This window comes from Meleagris gallopavo, chromosome 6 (assembly GCF_905368555.1).
Source record: "Meleagris gallopavo chromosome 6, MGAL_WU_HG_1.1, whole genome shotgun sequence".
Classification (NCBI taxonomy): Eukaryota; Metazoa; Chordata; class Aves; order Galliformes; family Phasianidae; genus Meleagris; species Meleagris gallopavo.
The window spans coordinates 30,240,289-30,262,072 of record NC_139409.1 but is presented as its reverse complement, the minus strand read 5'-3'; the positions used below and the strand labels follow the sequence as shown (position 1 = coordinate 30,262,072).

The 21,784-nt window shown below is 38.5% G+C and overlaps 1 non-coding gene and 1 pseudogene across 1 annotated transcript; both read right to left on the bottom strand.

The window, feature by feature from the left end:
* Window positions 1-1,378: 1,378 nt before the first annotated feature.
* LOC146544120 (dynein beta chain, ciliary-like) overlaps window positions 1,379-21,784 on the bottom strand; it is a 92,888-nt pseudogene continuing 72,482 nt past the window's right edge.
* Window positions 2,835-2,948, bottom strand: LOC146544121 (U5 spliceosomal RNA). Its single transcript, XR_014884248.1, has one exon. It is a non-coding gene; the product is annotated as a U5 spliceosomal RNA (small nuclear RNA).

Here is a 21,784-nt window from a genome sequence, read left to right as displayed (position 1 = left end):
TGTAGTGCTAGACCAGAAGTACTGAGCTTTAAACAGCTGCTTATTGTGATCTAATACAAACCTGCATAGAAATCGTTGCTTATAGTGGACTTGAAGAGAGTTTATGTGGGATCTTAAGGAAAGCTTATGTTTGCTAATGCCAACACAAAGAAACTGCAACTCATAAGAACAGGAGGATTAGTAGCTTTGCTTTTTGAGTATTTTTAAAATATTCTCTGAAAAATTCAGCTTATCTTTTTAAAAGCAGCAGTTGAACTACATGCTTGTCATCACTCCAGACCTTCACCTTGACTTATTTTCTGGAGCAATAATTCTCTTCTAAAAGAGTTGCTGTGATTTTATTCCAGTCTAGTGAAGAGTGTGAGTAATGGTTTCCCTGATTGCCTGTTGGAGTCATACGCGTTTCCTATAATTAGCTGTAACTTAGTTGACAACCTTTTCAGGTTAAAACTAAAAATCACCTTTTTTGAGGCCTTAATTGTCCTTCCTAAACTAGACACTTCACTGCCAAGAAAATACAATCCCAGAAGTGCAAGGTACGATGTTTACGTATTTTCTGTAAATTAAGAAATGGTGAACTTGGTTTCCATTCAGGCATATCTTGAGCCAAGTTACATCTACTGCACTAATTGACTCCTTGCCCTGATTTAAAAAAAAAAAAAAAAAAGTCAGTCAGTCTTAGGCATGAAAACAACAGGCCTGAGAGGACCACATTAACAGTTCTGACATCAAAATACTGTTGATGAAATCTATACTTACTGCACAGATGTATCACACATCTGGGTGCACCATTATACCTTGTGCTAATTCAGGGATTCTCAAGAGTTTCTTTGCTGTTGAGGAAACATAACAAAAAACAAGTACTGCCTCTGGCAAACAAAAAAGAGTCGGTTAGATCAGCTTAGCTGAGTGATAACACTGTGCCCAGAGAGAAGAAAAAAAGGGATGATTTTGTGATTAGCTTTTTCAAAAAAATCCTCAAAACCTAAAACCACGTCCAAGATAGCATAGATAATCATTATGTGATCCAACATATCTGGTAAGAACAGCAGTAAATTTGTAGGTGATCACTATCAGTGACTGATATGTAAAGTCTTCGGACTAGTTCAGAACTGCTGCTTTTCTACAAGGTCAACTACATTTAGTCTCAGTTTACAATACTGTAAATGCAAGCAATATAGATAGTGATTAGGACATCAATCTGGTATGAGATGTATAGTCACAGCGGCCAATGCCAGCAATCCACTATCATTCCTAAACTTCCTTTGCACCTTTTATAGGACCACAACACTTGAGTCCAGCTCCTGATGGAATTTACCTACTCAAATAAGGGACCTGCAGTCTCTGTAATAGCTTATTGGGGTCAAACAATTTCAAATTATTCCTTATCTTCCATGAAAAGCCTGCTGATGTAGGTTCCTTTCTTTAGGAAGACCGGTCTTCTTTGGTCTCTTTGGTACCTTCTGCAGTCAAGCACATCTTGGCCAAAGGCAAGTTGTTCCTGTGTGCCGTGCATAACAGCTTTAAAAATAACAATCACAGTAATTCAACATCAGAACAGTATTTTGGTATTAGAACTGTTAACAAGATCCTCTCAGGCCTGTTGTTTACAAGCCTAAGACTGACTGACTTTTTAAAAAAAAAAAAAAAAACAGTTTTTTTTTTTCCTTTGGCCAATAAGGCAAAAAAAAAAAAAAAAAAAAAAACAAAACTGATAAAAGTGTTTAGAAACAAAAAGTTCTGCATGCTACAAAACAAGCCAACCTCCACCTTGCTGTCAGGGGAGCAAGACTGCATTGCTGTCTGCAGACAGTCATACTGCACCTCTCTAGTTGAGTCCCTATGCAAACAAGCCAGTGTTAAAATACATTCTAGCTTTCGCGTGGTCCTTACGTCCTTCCTCTCTTGACAGGAAAAGAAGCTCTAAACTGAATGTTTGAAGGGTGATGTGCCTGTGGCACAAAGCAAACTGTTAAAGGACCTCAGCCCAGAGAGCAGCAGCTGCAGTCAGCCCCCCGGCCCTCATACCCCCACCCTCTTCTGCCTCTGTGTTAAAGGGGAGATGTTTCGCTGTTTGGTCAGTAACATGCCCCAGGCCCTCACTACCCATCTCTGGGGATTGATGTCAGCCTGGTCAGTTTCAGCTGACTTTCAGTAGAAGGGTTATCTGAGTGCTACTGGAGGCCATGCACAATTTGAGGCATGATGTTAGCAGGTTCTCATGTTTTTCAGAATACGTTCATATGTGTTGTGAATAGGGCAAGAGATGAGACAGCAGTACACTGCTGGAGATATTATGTTGCCCACTGTAGCAACAACTACACAAAGAGGATGCTGGTCTTCTACTTTTAGCCTGGTAACACTGAATTAATACTAAGGAATAAAACAGAATAATACCATTGCATACACACTGAATTCATTAAATAATACAAGTTTTCCCAACAGTACTCAACCTTCTTAAACTATGAAATTCAGCACTTAATTCCATAGCTGCTTTGTCTTCTGACTTGTGCACAAGCTAGAGATGAGTTTGAATGAGTCCTACCCTACTTTTAAGAGACAATTATTCTGATACCACTGAGTTTATATATCTACAGGAAAAGAACTTGGATTACAGGATTTTAGAAATGAGACAACTCTGCTAGGAGTCCCCCTTAAAGAAGAGTCTCTTTAGAGACTTGCTATTGGAGAAAAGTGTTGTTCGTCCATAGTATATGATTACAGCCAAGCTGTTTCAGTCTTAGTTTTCCTGCCTTTTTTTTTTTTTTTCCTTGCTCATTCCTTAGCTTTTCTATTCAGCTTGATTGGCTACTCATTTAGTACCTCAGCCTAGAAATCTCCACCAACGAGAAGCCTCCAAAAATTCCGAGACACTTGTGCTTGTTCCTCTCCATAAGAATCTTTAGTAAGGGGCAAAAGGTGTATGATGTGAAGAGAATCCAGAGTATATGGTATTTGATTAATTCTTGGCTTGTCAGAAGTAGTGATCCCAATTTTGCATACAAACGTTCATCACATAAAGAAGTGACCTAAAAGATGATGTCCCTCCCCTTCTTTTCTGCCTGGCTGTTGACACTCAAAAGCTGGACTAGAAAAATATGCAACTCCATTCCCTCTCTCCAAATGCAGGTGTCTTGCATGAAGTTTTGTCCTGATGGTTTATCCTCCATGAGAGGGACTCTGGTGATAACTTTCATAGTAGAAGATGAAGTTATCAACCAGCTCAATACTCAACCTACTATTAACTATGCTCAAAATACTATTAACTGTGCTGTTCTGATAGAACAGGCAGATCCTCTGCAGGGTCCTGCCCTCTGACTGATGATAGAACAGGGTAAAAGCTGCAGCAGTCATACTTGTTTTCCAGTCTCCCAGCTCCTGTGCTGTAAGGACTTCACTGGATTCAGAGCTTCTCTGAACTCAACACAGACCTGTCTGGGATTTAGGCTAGACTTGCAAGTTATTGCTCCTGTGAACTATTTCTGACTGTAAGTGGTGCTTTTCACAGGAACCATTTCTTGCTAATGCAGGGTCCTATCCACAAAATCACAATAAAATTTAAAGGCTTTTGGCATTTAGAACAGTCGACAGCAAGCTACTGCTCAAAATAATACCAAGAAGCACTTATTTCTGAAGTAATCCTGGTTCTGCAACCAGCCATCTACACTGGAGCCAGCACAACTAACCTCACCCACAATAAACCATGCCTTCAGACGCCACTTCAAAGCAATGCCTGGGTGTTGAAAAGAGCCCCGTTATTCACCTTGTGTGAAAGATCAATGCCACCAGGCTGTGGCACTTAATGCTCTGTGCTGGCACTCCTGGAGCCACACACACAGCCAGAGCTGCTGCCCACTGAGATCTGAGCAAGGACCCACCACCATTGTGTCCCTATGTTGTACCCCAGATGAGGGACAGCAAAGCTGACCTGTGCTGCTTAATTCTAATATACCTTGCAAAAGACTTCACTGCTAAAGGAATTCAGCAGCAACACAGGTGAGAAAAAGACAAGGCAATCTCCCCAGCAAATGCAGAATGTAGATGCATGCACATCTGTCTTGTTTGCATTCATTTGACCATCAGCCAGTGCATACAAGTTTCTGTTTTTGCCAGTGCTGTAACATTTTCCAATTGCAGCAGAGAGCTTGGAAAGATATAATCTCATTCTCGGAAACAGCAGCAGATCCCCGCTCAGGGTTGGGTCTCTAAACTTTCCAAAGGCCATACAAATAGCAGTGATTCTCCTCAGGTTTCACCACCTATACTTATTTTACAATTATTCGAATGAAAGTTCAGGCTTGTGAAGGCTAATGGACTGCCTAAACTGGAAGCAGTCATTCTTTACTCACCCAGGGGCTGGATGCAGAGTGGGGACAGGCAGAACCAGCTCCCCCATGTGCCCCTGCGACCTCCGCTGTCATTTGGAGAAATCATCCTGGCAGAGGTCACAAGTACAGTAGTGTTTAGCCTCCTCATCTCCATGGCAACTTCCTCTTGGGCCTCTTCTTCAGAAGAGTTCCTTCCAATTGCGTTAATCTGCGTGTGGCTCTTTGACATTATGAAAACCCACTTGTTAGGGACAGGGAGATGTGAGCAAACTGATATTGCCCAGAACCTTATGGCTGAGTTAAGGGTGAAAAATGCACTTTCCTTAAGCTAGCCAGGCTCAGCAAATGACCCGCTCCAGCATAACTTGCTAATTTTTTTTTCCTCTTCCAAAAAAGCTTTTTATTTTTGGACAAAGAAAAATAACAAGTCTGGAAAGGGCACTAAAAAAAGCTCTCCGGTAATTTCCACAAATTGTATGCAATAAATGCTCTGAAGTGGCTAGTTCAGCGGCAGAGGGGAATCAGCTAGGGTTGTTCTTATCTGTATATTCATCCATATTCATCCACATTTTATACAGATCTATGTGGATGTTCATATATGAAAACAGATCAAAGTATTTCCGATGCAAGAGTTTTAGAACTAAAAGTAGCATTTTCTTCTTGTACCCTTAGAAGATCCGCCCTTTGTTTCTGAATAGAAGCAGCTTAGGTAGTTTTGCACCTTAGACTCTTTGCTGCTCCACATGCACTGCCATCCGGGACCAAAACTGAAAGGCAAAGTTCAGGTCATGCAGTATACATCAGCTGATGGCAATTTGACAAAGCTGCAGCTACAGAAACAGATGTGTGAGAGAGCTGTGAAAAACGATGCACACTCTAATAAGCTGTTCTCCCTGTTTTGGGAACATGAAAATGAAAGGAAATGTATAATGTTTCCACGCTATTATCTATCCAGAGAAAAAGACATTTAAGCAATTAGATAGAAGTGTTGAGGGTTGGGCCACTCTGGACTGCTGTATCAGGGGAATCTATCAATTAAAGTGCAGCTTAATAAAAAGCATATCTTTATATCTACCCAGGCATTTCTAAATAGTAACATCTTAAAATAATTAAAATAGGAAAATTAAGATCTAAATACACTGAACCATTAAGTGACTAGGCTGGCTATATAAAGCAGTGTTACAAAACATTGAATCCAAGTTGCCAAGTAAGTGCTTGCAAAAGTATTTAAAGAAGCAATGTGCCAAGTCACAAATCTTGCAGACAAAATCTTCTGGTGACGAATCATTGTGCTCATTTCAAGTCAGGTAATTTATTCCACACAGACAGTCAAATTTCTGGTATGGTGGGACTACAAAGATGAGAAAGCTTGTGGACTTTCCCAGAAGGCTCCAGTCCTGAAAGATGAATTTACCTTGAGTTTAACAAACTATGTATACACATTCAACTCGTATAGGTATGAAAGTTATTAACACAGACAAGGTGATGAAGTCTGGCAAATGTATGAAGCAGAGCCTGCAGTCCCAGGCTTTGGTGGTGTGCTCACCAAAGAGATAACTCAAATCCTCCTGTAGAATCTACCCAAGATCATTAGGTGAAACAACATCAGTTTTCAAGAGAATAAAATCAAAGCTGCTCAGAATAAATACTGTTATGAGAAACAAAACAAAAAAAAAACACACCAGTATTTCCTTCCACAAACTACTTCATAGTTAAGTATTCTCACTGCTGTTTTTTTTTTTTTTTTTTTTTTTTTGTTGTTGTTTAGAACATAACTACATGAAGTACAGATTTCCTGGCTCTCTTTCTATTATAATATATATTTTTTTCAATCCAGCAAGAGGTACCTATAAATACCTGACTAATAATATCGAGTTTATGACTACAGTTGTCTGATGGTGTAAAGCAGTATCATCTGAGTCGAATGTCATATTTTCTAACTTATCCCTCCTAAAAATCTTTAAGGAGAAAATTACATTTTCAAAACTGCATGGTATAAGAGAAAATAACTCATTAGCAAGTAAATGTATTTTCCCATGCAGATCTTTAAAAACATAATCCTCATGAGTGACAGGAAGATAACCTACTGTGCCTTTCTTAGAGGAGAAATAAAAAACTTGTATCTGATTGCAGCCTTTTATACTGCCTCACTAGGAAACACCAAGTAACTGAAATTCTACTTCATTTGAATTTGGGATTTATTCAAAAAATTCAGTAAAAATTGAATTAATATTAATCCCATTACTGCCACATCACATAAGCATTACGTTTATTGTAGAACTCCAGCCATAATGTTGCTGTTATGCTTTGTGATTAGCAGCAGTAACACATTTTGTTCAAGGAACTACTGTCTTTCTGCTTCATTTGGCTTCACAGAGTTTGAAGCTTCTTTTTGCTACCCTTTGGTTTGCAAAATACGCCAGTTTGTGATGAAGCCTTTCCAAACAGGAACCTTTACACTCTTGGGAGGCAAATACTGCCCCCAAGGGATCAAGTAAAAACTTAATTATAGGCTTTAAATATTACATGATATGACAGAACAGAACACGTAAAATAGCTGCTGCTATTCCAGTATGCTTGCTGCAACTTTATTTCAATTGGAATACATGAGACTCAAATTCATCTTTCTTTTAAATTGGTTGAAAGAGAATGGAGGGGGGAAAAAGAGGAAGAAAGGAAGAAAAAAAGGCCACCAGAACGTAGTGAGCAACGTCACACATTGGTGATGAGAAGCCTAAGCAGAGGATCCTTGTGAAAAATACCAACAACTTTAGCTTAAAGTGGAACATCTTTGCCGTCAGAATAAACTTGCATCTCTTGGTCAGCAATAGAAGAACACTTAATGCTTTTTACAGTTAAAATATGTTTCTCTAAAGGAATGGTTGCTTCCCTTTGTATTTTGGAAGAGTGTATCAGTATTCTAACTCTGTACAGGCTCATTCAGACACATACCTTTAGAAACATTGATTACATGGGAATAATCAAAGCTTATAAGAGGGACATTTTCACTGCTGCAAGAAAAGTGAAGGCTTTGTATTAGAAATTATTTGGGCTGTCAGGTTTGCATAACTGCTGTTGTAATTATGAAAAATTGGTCTGTTTCTATTCAGAAAGCCCTGAACCATTGCTCACTGGATGAATACAGAGAGACTAGAACTCACATCCCCCTCAACACCAAACAGCTCCATGTATGAGCATACATGGACAATACAGTGGAGGGAAAAAGTAGGACACTGAGGTGAGGTCACTTCACCTTAGTTGCCAGTGGTGAGTGTGGCAGAATTCATCTTTCCAGTGGGAAAATGTGTTAAGTCCAACTGAGACGCAAGAATGTTAAATACGCATTCACAGCACAAACGGATGCCGACAACAATAGGAGATGGAACACTCTGCAGTAGCCGTTGGGCTAGCTAACGCTTCCTAGTCTACTATTCCTAGTTGTAATGTGATGGAAGGTACTGCAGTAATAGTGGGGTGGCCCAATCCGAGGCTGCAGCAAACAAGAACAAGCCCTGTGCAGCAGCCGTGGATGCAGAAACAAGAAAATGTGCTTACCTTTGTGAGGTCTCAGGTTGCTAGGTACTTCCAGCAAGATACCCTTACCTCCACTGCCAACCCTTAAATGAGGTGTGGGAAGGGATGGATCCTGGCTCCAGCCCATCCGGTCACTGAGAAGCATTGCTTGCACCTGAGCTCCTCTGGGTTGGCCCTGCCTTCCCACCAGGTGCTCAATCACTGGTTCAAGCTGTGACTCAGCATTTCTGCTACTCTGCTCAATCCCTACTTGAATGAAACAAGTTTGTTCCCGAAGGGTACCAAACTGGGAGCTATATCAATATGTATGTATTCACACACATATACACATGTGGATATGCATATGGAGTTACATTTTGGAAAGTCTTTCACTCTTCTCTCCACAATATCTATGTTAAAAAATGCTGATAAAGCCACAGTGTAATGAATCACTAACCTCTACAATGAAAAGGGCCAATAAACATTATTACCAAACGGAGAGCTGAAATAATTCTTGCTCTTACAGACTTTTCTAGTCCTTCCTGCCATCAGAATCCTCCCTCTCTTTAATTAGCAGAATTAATTATCAAGCTTATGAAGTGTGGTTTGAAAAGAACTAAGTTTAAAGAGCGGTAAGATTTATTAGCAAAGAGAACTAAAAGTTGGAATCAGCTGATTTCAAAGACTTGTTTTCTAAATGGGAAACATTATTAAATCATCACCATAAAATTAAACAATTATTTAAAAGTGACACCAAGTACTACAGAAAGGAAAACCAGTTTCGTGTCCTATTAGCCAAAAAAAGGTCAGTAGGGGAAAAATTAAAAAGGAAAATTAATTTCTAAGAGTAAATGCAAGTTAGGAGATACAGAGGAAACATATCACCAAGGGGTAATATTTCTTTTTTTTTTTTTTTTTTTCTTTAAAGCTATAAATATCTCTTATATTTCATTAAATTCTGACCACAGGAGGACTTGTTCTGTACTAACCACATTATTCAGCAATAAATAATTATTGCAATTATTTAGACACTGCATTTACAGAACTTACATAAATGACCTCAACTGAGTGTTTAAACTATACGAGTGTAAAATATGCTGTAGCTCAGAAATAAAATCACTCATCTACCCTTAACTTCGACTCAAGGGGAACATTACTGAGAAAGTCACAACAAGGTGGCATCCTTAATACATAATAATGACACATGCAGGAAATGCACCATTATTTATACATGTGACGCGCTGTAAATTGCTTCCATCATCAGAACTAATTGTAGTGATTATTAATGCAGTGTTATGAACTGTCAGAATTGCTCTATGTAATTACATTTGTGCAAATGCTTCATTACCTGCCTAATGAATTTGGCATATATGCACATGTAAACCACTGTTTTTGTTAACATAATGAAGGGCATTTTTTTCCCCCTTGGCTACTGATGTGGAACTGGTTTGACCTATATTATAAAGTTCAGGCACCCACCACTAGGAAAAAAAAAAAAGGAAGAAGCTTTGATCTGGTTTATTTTCATTCTTAGCAACAGAACCTCATAATGCCAGATATTTAAATAACTGCTTCAGAGAAAAACTATATCCCCATTATTCAGTATGAACAGCTGACTGAGACAAACTAACCTTGGCGTGTGTTTAACTGACTACTGTGTCTGACCTCTCTGTGATTGTCTAAATAGTTGCAGAGGACTCTGATGCAAACAGTGAGATCTCTAGTATTGAATGGGTATATTTATGTTTGCAGTCTGGAAGGCTAGAAGATTCTGCTGGCAACACGAGTGTGAAAATAATGAAAAGAGGAAAGGATGCTCTTACACTCCTGTTCTTTGCCACACAGTTCAAGGCTATCCTGCCAAAGGAAAAAAATGGAATACACTTATCCACTTAACAGGCAGGAGTATTATTGATAGCTGTCCCTGCCTCAGCTGCTGAAAGGGAATGCACACGGCCTGAGGTTTGGAGGAGAGAGAAACAAAGATGAGCAACTATGGCACAGTGTTTGGGGCAGTATTTCCCAGAAGCAAAGTTGTGGAAGGTTACCTTTTTATTTACAACCGTCCCTTACGAATTACATCTGTTGAACAACTGAAAATAATAAATATAGGGAATTTAAGTAGAAATATGTAAATAAAAACCACTATCGTTTCTTTGCATAAGCCACCCACAGGCTTCATTCCAGGTAGAAAATATGCAAGTTTGACATTTTATGAAAAGCATATTGTTCCTTCAGACTTTGCACCATTTCTGAAAAAGTCATGTTTGAAAGTGAAATTTAATCAGTTTTTTTTTGCTTTTAGTTGTTTGTAGTACTGGTAAAAACTCTGAGCAAAATTCTGTGAAGATTTCTAGCTAGTCTTAAAACTACTGAGATATTTCGGCATTTCCCCATAAATCTTGCAGAAATTAATTCTTGACTCCTTGACAGTTCTCTATGTTCTACCTTTTAATTTTAAAAGAAACAGACATAACAAATATGATTTTGATACCCATAAAAACATAGATGTGTGGAAGAAACTTCAGAGGGATAAACTCTTGGCTGCCAAAAGTAAACAAGTCACTGTTAACAACACATTGCGAAGTCTGAGCAAAAGCGAAGACTCTGTCTGACAAAAAAAAAAAAACCTGTGCTCAAGTCATCATGTTGAGTTTAACCATTAAAAATCCAAGACAAGCTTCTATCCTATAGAAACAAAACATGAAATTTATTTCACGTAGGTAAGGTATAGTTTCATTTTCTCAATCCTGTTATTTCCTCCAAAGAATTAAAATACCTTGACAAGAGATGTGTTAAATATAATGCCTGCATGGGAACTTGCAGTAAGTTTCAAACACCCATGGCTTGAAATAAGGGGAAGGAGGGAAAAGGAGTGAGCGTGATTCCAACGTGCCAAGCTTAGGAACAAGCTAATTAAAACACACACATGTATTTTTTGAATTGAAAATAGTCTGAAGTGGGACAATAATGCAAATGGGTTGCTTTTACTAAAAATTTTGTCTAGCATTTTCTTTCAGCTTTCCTTTAAAAGCATTACTATAATAAGTTATGTATATAAAAAAGGAAAAACATCACAGCAGTAGAAGATCTCTGTTTAGTCACAAAACTATAGCTATTCTCATACTGCCATAATTGATGCCTTTGTAGCTATAGCGGCTGTGACACAGCTTCTTTAGTGCACAGCTCTGCTTTTCCAGGTATTGATTGACAGAGCTTCTTTGAGAAGCATCTCCTACTCCACTTACATCTAGGCTCTGCCTTCATGTATCCTACGTAAACATAAAGACATGCTAATAGTATTACTGAATCTCCAAGGTTGGAAGGATGGACGAGAATAATGGAGTTCAACATCTGACTCCACACATGGCCACCCAAATTCAACCCGTACTTTGAGCATGTTGTCCAAATACTTCTTGAACTCTGACAGGCTTGGCTCCATGACCACTGTCCTGAGAAGCCTGAATAATTTACTAGGTGGCTAAAGTAAATTATTTTGTTTGCTTTTATCATGGTATGATTTGCTGACATAAACTTGCTATTCTAGTACCTCCACAGCTGACTTGCACCAAATGTGAAGATCTGTCTATAAGTTCCTCAGAGTAAGGAGAACCAGGGTCTTAGAGGGAAGCAGGCAGTGTCCATCCAGGTCTTCTACCTCTTTCTTTGCCTACTTCCTCCTATCAAGCAGTGCTCACATAGGAGAAGAGTGAAAGACAAAACAGCGAGCAGTACATAATTATTGCTCATAAATTCCCTTCTTTATACCTAACAAGAATTCATACATAGGGTACTGAAGCAATGCCAGAATATCTGGATGCATAAATCTACTTTGCGTGACAATGGATATGGTCTAATCTAGCAATAACTAAGAGCCGAACAAAATTAATGGGGTACCATCAAATGGAAGAGCAAGTGTTTTGATAAGATGTGCCACTGGGTACAGCTGGTACAATAAACATACCTTTTTTTCTATCTTTATAAACATAGCTATGCACATCCATACCTAGATATTTAATGATGCTTACCTATGTACTTTTAACACAACTTTCCCCCCAAAATGAATGGAAAACATGGAGGTGGCACATGGCAGACAATACTACGTGGCTGCCATTTACTTTGGAAACAGAAGCTAGCAAAAAGACCCCAAAGTTGTGGTCTGCTACACGTTAGTCATCAACACCATCAATTCTCCCCACAGAGGAAGGAGTAAATAAAACATGAATGAAAAAAGTCCATCTTGCTTTTACCTGGTCAAAACTGGAGAGGGCAGCGTATAGATTAGGTCGCATCCTTGTAGGAGCTCCTCTGGTAATTTTAATCCAGTTTTCAAGTATTCCTTGAAGAACAATGTGCTCTTCTGGGGCTGGTGCTGGTTCAGCACTAATGAAGACATGGAAATCAGAGTAACTTTCTTCACTGTATTACTCAAGGAGTTTTTCCAAGGTTCCTAGCCACTTGACTGCCACATAAATATTCTGCTGGAAAACAACCAATAAGTTTATTGTGAGATAACAAATACATTTTTTATCCTTAAGACATTGTTTTTGTTCCAGGCCTTGATTTTGAATCCAATGAAATTATAAAACTAGAGTAGAGTGATATAGTGGCATTACTCACATATAAAAATAAGTGTAAAGTGGTAGAGAACTCGAATGTAACTTAAATTCTCTGTAGAACATGAGGCCAAAGACAAAACATGTCCAATACATACCAGGAGCATGACTGAAGAAGTGCTAGGCAAAAGGAAATGTTTACAGCTATATATAGCATACATAAAAAATGCTTCATACCACATCAGAATCTTTAATATTCTTAATATACAAAGTGAACGGAATGTCACTGACAGATAGGAGAAGTTCTTTATAAATGTAAAGAATTTGTCTCCAAACCACCTGCTAGGAAATGATGGAAATATCAAGATTTAAAATGGAGCTCTGTGAGTTTCACCCATTCACTACACCTTTTTGTTACAGTACTAATAATTTAACTCAAATCGCAGCTCAGCCACCCCTGACTCTTCACTGCTGCGCAAGAAAATGATTGCCCCATCTTCTCTCTCCATGCAGTGGAAGACGAATTAAAACTCCATGCACACACCAGCCAAAGAGTAGGAATATCAGCTTTGCTTGATGGCTACTGCATCACTTAATTCACAAGAGCTGTTAGAAGGATGTTCCCAAATTATCCCTTGACATGTGGAAAAAGGAATGAAGGGATGGAAAGAGACTTTCATGTCACATGCCATGGCAGTGTCCTAGTGACACCTGCATTTTCATACAGGTTACATCCATCCATGCAGAGATGAGTTTATTCCCCATTTATTCCTGTGACTTCAGATATGCAATGCTGTCTATTTAGGATCTCTACCATCTCCCATTTTCTTGTTTAGTCCCCAAAGTAACACTGAAATACATCTGAAAATCAACTCTGCTCTTGCTCTCCCAATACTTCTCCACATTCAGTAGAAAAAGCCAGGGCATTTTCAGGCCAGCTGAAGTAGCTTACTCCTATGAAATCTGGTTAAAGAATTCTTTCAGATGTAGTTGAATGATGAAGTCAGTTTGCACATGTTTGCAGACTCTCTGGCATGTCAGGGCCTTTTGGTGATGCTATTTCAGTCGGTAGTGTACCCAGAGTCCAGCCCATTTCTTCATTTATTGCTGACAACTTGGTGGAGAGCAGAATGTGTGTTGCTGAGTTTAAATCCAGATGAGGAGGAAATCACCTGTAATCACCTTCTAAGTATCAACGATGGGACATGCATTTCTCCTATGATTTCTGGACAAAGGAATATTGCTTTAGCAAGAGGGAATCTTAGAATCATGGAATGGCTGGGGATAGATGGCTTCTGGAAGCCATCTGATCCAACACCCTGCTCAGGCAGTTCTCCTAGAGCAGGTTGCCTACGCTCATGTCCAGGAGATTTCTGAAGATCTCCAAAGAGGGGACTTCAGTGCTTGTCTCCCTCACAGTACAGAAGATTTTCCTTATGTTTAGATGGAACTTTGCGTGTTCTGTTTCATGCCTGTTGCCTCTACTACTGCTGCTACCTTCTTTCAGTAGCAGTGACAGTTGCAGTGTTCCTGTCAACACTGTCATTATATGTCATTTGGTTTGCTAGGGCATTGCATGGGGTTTTTGTCTGCTGCAGAGTTTGCAATGCTCCAGAGCTGATCAGAGCTGTTGTTGCTATCTTGGATGAGCAATTCTCCAATAGTAATTACGCAGTTTCCCAAGACCTAGTCAGACCCATTTTATTAAGGTCTCCATCACTGTCCAGTGAACGGAACTATAGTTCCTAATTATGTGTGGAAAGCATATTCCTGAGCCCTACCTACTCACCAGAGGCTGTGCTATCTCTCTTGCTCCTCCTGGGAGAGCAAGGATAACGTTAAGAAAAATATAGCATACAGTCTATTAATATAATGTTTATCCTGTTACAATTAAGAGTGAAAAAAAGAACAAGATTATTAGCCATTTAAAACTTCTGATGTAACCTTCTTCATATTTTGTTTGTAATCTGGGAATATCCCTCCAACTGAGTGGACAGTTGCCTTCAGAGAGGCCATATAACACCGACATGGAGAAGAAGCCAGTCGCCATACTTGGCAGCCTTATCAAGTCCTCATCTGCAACCATCTCCTGCCCTTGTCCTAAACAGATGTGAAATCTTCTGGAGTCTATAGTGGAAGCTTTTTGTCTGTAAAAGAAATAGTTGGGGGAGAATGAATGACAGAAGGGGAGGAGATAAGAAAATTAGCAGAGCAGAAAGGAAAAAGAATGATAATGCCCCCATTAATTTCACTATCACTTGTGCAATGCATATTACTTCTTCTGAAGCACTTCACTAAACCCTTAGAATTTCAACAAGCAAAATTGCAAGCACTCAACAGTGGCCTTATTGCTGGTATTAGAAAAAGCCTGCAGAAATCTGTTCCCTTGGTTTTAAGATAATGAACCTTTTGACATTTTGATAGATGCTCAGCATTGTTACTGAGCTTTAGAAACTCTTACAGGGGGTACAGAGCAATTCCCTTATAAAAAAGGGAGCAACATGTGGTAGATATCACATCAGTTTTTTAACTGATTGGTTCAGTGGGTAAATGCACAAGTCTCTCACCTTGTGAGGCCTGAGTTTAAATTGAGCACAGTGAGGTCACAGCTGTATTAACCTGGTATTCTCACTATTGTCTGTAGGGAATAGTAATCCTAAGTATAAAGCGACAGAACTCTATACAATTGAGTATAGTTTGTATAATGACCATTATTTAGTCACAGGGGGCACATGATTACATGAGCATGGAGAAAATTGCCCTCTGGCCCTCATCTAGTCAAAAGGTAGAAAACAGTACAAAGGAAAGCTGCATTATGCCAAGCAGAGGAATGCTCAGTCTAAACATTTCTTCACACTGTAGCACTTATGGCCTTACACTTTTCATCCACCCAATTTACCATAAAAATGGTGGGGGTGGAAGAAATTTAGAACTTGAATCTTCTGCTGAAAATAAACCCTAGCCAACTTTTCCATGGTAACACGTAACTCCATTTTAATGACAGATCATTCTAGAGGGCTTTGATCTGTTTAGTAAAAATAAACTCATACACACTCATGTGTGTATGAGTACATACATACAAGCACATATACAAATATCATATATTGGTATGTTTACATATATGGCTCTGTATGGTCCATTTCACTTGGGAGCTCATTTTTTCTTTAGTTAAGCATGCCTGCATGATCCTTGCATCAGAAGCAAATAAGAAGCTTACCTAGATTTCCATGTCTTCAAATGGGTTCGCTCCTGGAGATGGAAAGAAAAACAAAGGAGTGGTTGGAGTGCTTTCTTTGTATGACTTTACTAAATCCATTCCTTTGCCTTCCATATATCTCAAGCTACACTCTGCCTCCACAAAATTCCTGAATGTACAGAAAATGTGTTTTTAAATAAAAAATGTTCCCTGATGTAGACTTTACTATTCTTGAACTTGAAATCTGATAATGATGGCCTAAGCAGTTTCATTAAGGACAGTGTCAGGAAAGTGAATTGCTATCAAAAAAAGTAGCCAGATGGTGATCTGTTTCTCAATGGAATAGAGACACATGACAGAAAACTGCAACTTTTGAATGAGAAGGACTTCTTCAGTAAGAGAATCAAAGAAGTCAATAAATGTAGGCAAGGCAATGCTGTCTTGTAAATCCAGGGCACTTGGGCACAATAAATACCCAGGACAGAAAAACTGCTTTCTCAGAAGGCATCTAAAAGGATAAGGATAAGAACACAGTGGTGCTGTGGTGTGAAGGATCAGGTCTATGAGACCACCACTTAGGACCAGAAGATTAAAACAGTACAAATAGAAAGTAACTGAGATAAGAACAGATTGAATCTTTGCTGAAGAACAGAATTTTTCAAAAAAGGATACTGAATTTTAAAAAAGAAATCACAAAAATATATCTTCAAACATGTCACAACTCATGTCTCAACAAACCACCTGTTAGTAAACTCTCATTAGCAGAACAGTCTGGGAATGGCCACAGGAGTTTCTTTCAAATTCTGGGCAATCATGCAATTTTATAAGTTCTTTGCCTACTTCTTAAATCTTTTTTTTTTTTCTCCTTGTATTTACATACAAGCTACTCTCACACATACCCTGGCAGATGTCATCAGATTTCATACCTATGAGCATACGTCATTCTTTCCGGATGGATTGCTACCAGTATGATTAGTTTCTGAAGAGAGCTTTTGTGTTTCCATTCCCAGGAGAGCTTTTCCTTTTTTGGACATTTTTGAGTCCACTCACTTTTTCCCCCTCTGGCTGGACACTTTAATATCTTTATCTAACCTCTTGAACGCGTCCACCACTGCCATAGCCTAGAAACATACTAAAGGCAGAAATGCAGATGATACACTTTCATAGAATCACAGAATCTTAGGGGTTGGAAGGGAACTGTGGAGATCATCTAGTCCAAGCCTCCTGAAGCAGGTTCTCTAGAATAGGTTACACAGGAAAACATCCAAGAGACAACAACCTCTCTGGACAGCCAGTTCTGATAAACAAGTTTTTCCTATGTTTTCTTTCTGTGTGAAGGATGGAAAGGGAAAGCAAATACTGATACTTCCAGGAATATGTAAAAAAAAGTCTGGTTTAACCAGTTGCGAAAGACTCGAGGTGTACCTTCAGATACTAAATCATACATCCACAATTACTATTATTTTTAAGAGTTGATTTTTGCTTAAAGCTGTATTGCTTTACCATCTCCTTATTGTTAAACATTAAGATATACCAAGGTAGAAACCTTGTGTGGAACATTTAATATAGTAAGAAGCAGTATGAAGATCAGTGATATCTTTCCAGGACACAAATTATAGTGTAACCGGATTTCCTCACAATACACAATCGCTAAGGAAAAATACATTCAAAAGGCAAATACAACTCTTTGAAAGCATCACTGTTTCTACCACAGATTCCTATGAAATGTATGACTTTATCTGAGATTGTCTGGTTGTAGCATGTCTCCAGAAATAACATAAAAAATGATTTAGAACTAAAAGGCAATTTTCACAATCTAATCTAATGGCACTTCATGACTGAGCACTTAGGAAGTCAACAGGACTCTGGCAAGTGCATTCAACTCTGAATCAAAGAAGGAAATCCAATTCAAGTACTTCTATCTCTTTATTTCTTAGAAGTATCTTGACAGTGTACAAAAATTGAAAAAGGCCATCAAACTTGGCTCAGAGCCACTTCAGCCTTAAAGTATTCAGCACTCAAAGTTTCACTGAGTAGGGAGCTCAGAGCTACAAGGACTCCTGGCTGCTTTTTCTGAATCTCTGACATAAGAATTTACATCTTGGTTTAAAGTTGCTTTAAAACACTAAGTTAAAATCTATTGCAGATAGAATGGTATTCAGAAATATTTGTTATAAAAGATTTTGACAGATTTTTCCAAAACCACTTTTTCACACACATGCAATTGAACTTACCTTTTCTCTTAAAATCACTTTGAAAATCAAACTCAAACTGACAGTCATATATTTTTGCAGAATATAGAACTGTTGTTCATTTATGTGCTGGATTGTAAATTCACCTAAATTTTAAAATGAGCTAACAGATATCAGCACTTATTTTTCCTTAGATTAGGGGAACATAAAAAAGCAAAAATGTAAATCTTGAGCACTGAAGATAAATTTACATAAACTTGGCTACAAATTATTTTACTCTGCACTACCAAAGAAGTAATTATTTCTGAATTCCATCTAATTATCTTCAAGTATCCATTTTATGTCTCAAAAGGCAGAAGTACAAGTCATGCACACCTGTCCACATCATCTTTCTAGGCCCTCTTCAGACTGCAAGCTGTCACAAACCTTTGGGAAATTTGCCATTTCTGAGTTGCTATTTTGATTTTTTGGTGGTGATTAGTTGTTTTTTTTTTTCTTTTTTTTTTCTTTTTTTTATGTTGATAGTGGAATAGATTCATTATTATTTTGATGGAAATTTTGACTTTGTAGAAGTAAGCTACAAAACTATAGCAACCAAAATAATTTTTGCACTTGAACTGAATGCATATCAATAAAACTTCTTCCATGTCTAATAGGGTTTCTTCTGGTTCTTTTCCCACTTTTATTGCATATATTCCGGAATTTTGCTTGCTTTCCTGCATGCAAGATAATCAATTTGCTTATGAATGCAGGTTTCTAAGAAGAGATGTCCAAAGCCGTCAAAAATTTGAGGCAGCTGAACCACTTCTGCCAAGAATCTTTTGAAGAAACTTTCAACAATCCATGAGCAAGTGCTGAAGACAGCAGTACTCTTCTTCTTCCTTATTTAACTCAGCAGATGTATCCCTCTCGCTCAAGAAAGCCAATAATTTTGAGTCCTGTCTCTTAGTATCAGTAGTTTGGAAGATTTGCCACAGTGGATTGTTCAGAGAGAATCCCTGACAACTCCTCCTCCCTGACCCTCTGGAATGGCTGCAAAAAAGAGAAACACAGTCAGAAAGCTTCATCAGAATGGAGGCAGCCAGCAATGAGGCACCTATATGGAGGTACTGTAAACCAACAAGAGGTTACATGGCATTGTCCTTTCTCAGACTCACAATATTGTCACCATAATCATCTGGTACAAATAATAATCAATACATTGGACTTCACTGCTGGATACCCAGCACTTTATTTCTTGCATTGTGAAACCAAATCAAGAGAGAGAATTGTGTAACTTCAGTGAGTAATGGTAGATGGGGCTGATGTTGTCCAGACTATTCTAATGAAGTAAAGAAATGGATCAAAAGGAAAAAGATTATGTGACAATTCCTTACCATAAATAAGAAGCTGTGAACATGTGGGTAGACAGCACTTACTGGACAGACAGGAATTTGACTGCTTCTGTCTTATAGGAGCATTTTACTAAAAATAATTAATAGTACACATTTTACAGGGGAATTCAAGATGTTAAAATTATTTCAGCAATTATTACCTTGCAATATATTTCTCCTGCAGTTGACTCAAATTTCTCTACAAGTTCACTGTCACCTACAAAGCTGCTCTGGGCAGCTGACAGACTGAGTAGCATTTTGGTCTCAAGCTGCTTGAGCTTGATTTCAAAGAGGTTCTTCTGCTTCTCCAGCACTGACTAGCAGAGACAAGGAAAACATTGCATTTAAGCAATAAAAAGTAGCACTAAAAACACTGTTTTGGAGCATTCGTGAGCTGCATTTTTCATTTAATTACATCTGTTGATTTAATTTAATTTCTGTAAGAGAGAGCTTCTGGGACACTAAAGCAAGAATGTCAAGGTCATGGTCAAGGAGAGCACAGTCAGCACAGAGTAGAATTTCAGCTCTTTTCTAACCTTCTTTTTCAGACGATGCAAAAGGGTTGGGATCTTGCCAGAGATGACAAACAGTAATCTGTATGTAAGCTGAAAAAAACCAAGAGTAGCTCCAGGTTGAAGAACCTCACTTTGGCAGCAAGCAGGGTGGGTGAGGAAGCATGGTTGTAGTCTACTCTGCTGTACAGACCTTCTAAAAGAGCAATAGCTTGACTGGTCTGCTTGTGATTTTCCCAATCTGATTCTCACACCAAAATCCAAAATGACAGAGGTGTGCTAAGCATACAGCTCCATGTGGAACAACGTTTTGATGGAGAGAAAAATAGCTAGATGCTTTCACATCATGGTCCTAAGCATTCTTCTAAGGGTGATTAAACTCTCAGGACCAGCTTGCCCTTGCATGAAGCAGCAAGGAGATGCAGTGAATTTTTGCTAGTAAAGTTTGTAAAGTGCATGAGTTAAATGGACATATATGTTAGAGAAATAGGAAGCATTCTTTTTTTTCATTTCGTATCTGTAAGTAATTTTTTTCTTTTTTTAGCTCGTAGATCAGTCTGCTCAATTTCCCCTTTATCATCATTTGTGCAGGTATTTCTGCTCATAAATTACTGTGTATTTGTTATGACGCCAAAAACCACAGAACTGCATTGTTGCAGGAATAAATTATGATTTATTAACCAAGTGCCCCAGGTCTTAACAGTGCCATCATATCCTCTTGTGGACTGGAATGAAATTTATTTGCACTTATTGGCTCAAGATCATTGAAGCACAAAGCACTGCAGAGGGTTTTAATCCTGTACTGTAAATTAAAGGCAATGCACAGAGCAAACTGAGCAGTAGAAAGAAGTGTGGGAAAAACATCACAATGAATTTAATTTCTAGCAGAGCTTTAGGTTGAGCACAGCTCTCTGTGAGCACCAATTTAAGCAAATCTATAGAAACACTTCCAACAGTTTACAGTATCTGACCCTTAAAATCTCTTTAATGTGTGGGTTACTAATAATTACTGCACAGCAGTTGCAAACAGGCATATTAAAATTTCAGGAGCAACAGAAAGATCAAAATACATTTTTTACCTTATGGTTTTCCAAGTCAGGAAACTGGTCCTTAGAAAACAACTGTTCTTCCAGCAGTCCCTGGTGACAGTGAAAGCAATGGGGGTGGTCTAAGCCTTCAGCTCTGGCTTGTAGGGAGGGTTAGCAAGTTTAGTGTGAAGGACGAGATGGAAATTCCTGTATAATTCACTTTTTTTTTTTTTTTTTTGGTCTTCAAGCTGGATACTTAAGGAATAAAGTACACAAGAATGGGGGAAATCATAAAAATCCTAATTGCAAAAGATGGGTATTGTATAATTTTACCAGCACAAGCAACAGATGCAAACCAAACTTTATGTGCCTGCAGTTTAAGGAACAAAACAATAACTGAAGACATCAAAACTATATGAAGAATTCATACAGCATTTCTTAATTGGCAGTTTCGTTTGCACATACAGCAGACATCAGTTTATTCACTGCTGTGCTGAAGAGTTCGTGGCACAGGGGTAAACTTACCTATCTTGATTGCTTAACATAAGCTCAGAGATGTTTTCAAACAGTTCTTTATCACATAGCTCCTAGTTCTTATAATTGTTTCTTTAAGTGGTGGGTTTTTTTTCAGTTTTGTTTTGTTTTTATCATTTGAAATAGCTTTGCAAGAAATTCTACAGCACTAAGCAGATATGAAACAAACATAAATACTGATTTGTTTTTAGGATATCAAAGCACACCTCTAGAGTCAGGGGCATATATTTCAACATTTAGTATCCTTGCCTACCTCTGGCATCCACTTAGTCAGAAGTCAGAGACTAAACAAAATGATGTTCTGAATGCACTTTTGCATTTCACCAAGGACCAGGAAGAAAAGGCAGCCAATTATGATACACTGCAAATGAATTCCTAAGAATAACTTAATGTGCTGGGAAACCCATAACTCTAAAAGACAACATTAGATGTGTGCATAATGTATGCAGTAATGCAATGCAATCTACTGAGGTGAGCATTCCTGGCTTGTGCTCACACACCATAGCCGTGTCCAGCTAGGTACATTCAACCACACAGCCATGCAGCCTTCCT